Genomic DNA, 1,418 nt, shown 5'->3' on the forward strand with positions numbered 1-1,418 from the left:
CTAATTCTATATTCTTGATCTTTCTACTACATCTTGCATCTGTTGGTAACAGACATTTTTATGATCTCAGTTACATTAATGTTTGGAGATTAATGTGTCTAAAAATTGTCAATTAATGGCCAACTAAGTCCTGTGTGTTTAAGGACCTTCTGAGAGGGCCATATTAGTCAGCTATTGAATGGTGTGAAAAATGGGTCATAAATCAGCCTAAAAGAACTGGAGCCTTTTATTCCACACTTCTCAAGGAAAACAGAAACAAAACCAACCAACCCCAGTTTTAAAAAAATGATCCTTATAAAATAATACACAGTAGTTTATTTTAAATTGTTTTGAAAAATAGAGAGTGCAAATAAGAAATAAATTAACGTTTTTTCTCTGAGAAAACACAAAATGGCAGATGATGCAGCTGCAGCAGGTGGGCAGTGCAGGGGACCCAGGAGCCCTGGGATGGGGGGATAACTTCAGTGGCTTCTGGGAAGACTTTGTGGCATCTGGGGCCAGGGTTGTGGCCGTGGTCGGGGCTGGGGCCGAGGCTGCGGAGCTCGCAGAGGCAAGGCCCAAGACAAGGAGTGAATGCCCATCACCAAGCTGGGCCACCTGGTCACAAGGACATGAAGATTAAGTCCCTGGAGGAGATCTGTCTCTTCTCCCTGCCCATCAAAGAGTCTGAGATCACTGACTTTTTCCTGGGAGCCTCTCTCAAGGATGAGGTTTTGAAGATTATGCTGGTGCAGAAGCAGATCCACGCAGGCCAGCGCACCAGTTTCAAGGCATTTGTTGCCATCTGGGGACTACAGTGGCCACAGTGGTCTTGGTGTTAAGTGCTCCAAGGTGGTGGCCTCTGCCATCTGTGGGGCCACCAACCTAGCCAAGCTGTCCATTGTTCCTGTGCACAGAGGCTACTGGAGGAACAAGATCGGCAAGCCCCATGCCGTCCCTTGCAAGGTGACAGGCTGCTGTGGCTCTGTGCTAGTGTGCCCAGGGGCACTGGCATCGTCTTGGCCCCTGTGCCCAAGAAGCTGCTGCTGATGGCTGGTATCGATGACTGCTACCCCTCAGCCAGGGGCTGCACCTCCGCCCTGGGCAACTTTGCCAAGGCCGCCTTTGATACCATCTCAAAGACCGACAGCTACCTTGCGCCCGCCCTCTGGAAGGAGACTGTGTTCACCAAGTCTCCCTATCAGGAATTCAGTGACTACCTTATCAAGACCCACCCCAGAGTTTATATGCAGAAAAGATCCAGGCTCCAACTGTGGCTACAACATAGGGTTTTTATGCAAGAAAAACAAAGTGAATTAGGCTGGTTAAAAACAAAGAAAAGAAAAGAAAGAAATTAACAAAGCATATTGCATATGGTTTCATCGCTTATAAACAAATACAACTCACCTGATGATATAATTTATTTGTTTTCTTTGAAA

The 1,418-nt window shown here is 46.8% G+C and overlaps 1 pseudogene; it reads left to right on the top strand.

The window, feature by feature from the left end:
* The first annotated feature begins 390 nt into the window (after positions 1-390).
* On the top strand, positions 391-1,029 carry LOC108529839 (40S ribosomal protein S2 pseudogene; annotated as a pseudogene).
* Positions 1,030-1,418: the final 389 nt, after the last annotated feature.

Source organism: Rhinopithecus bieti, unplaced genomic scaffold (assembly GCF_001698545.2).
Source record: "Rhinopithecus bieti isolate Rb0 unplaced genomic scaffold, ASM169854v2 scaffold_5948, whole genome shotgun sequence".
In the NCBI taxonomy this organism is placed as follows: Eukaryota; Metazoa; Chordata; class Mammalia; order Primates; family Cercopithecidae; genus Rhinopithecus; species Rhinopithecus bieti.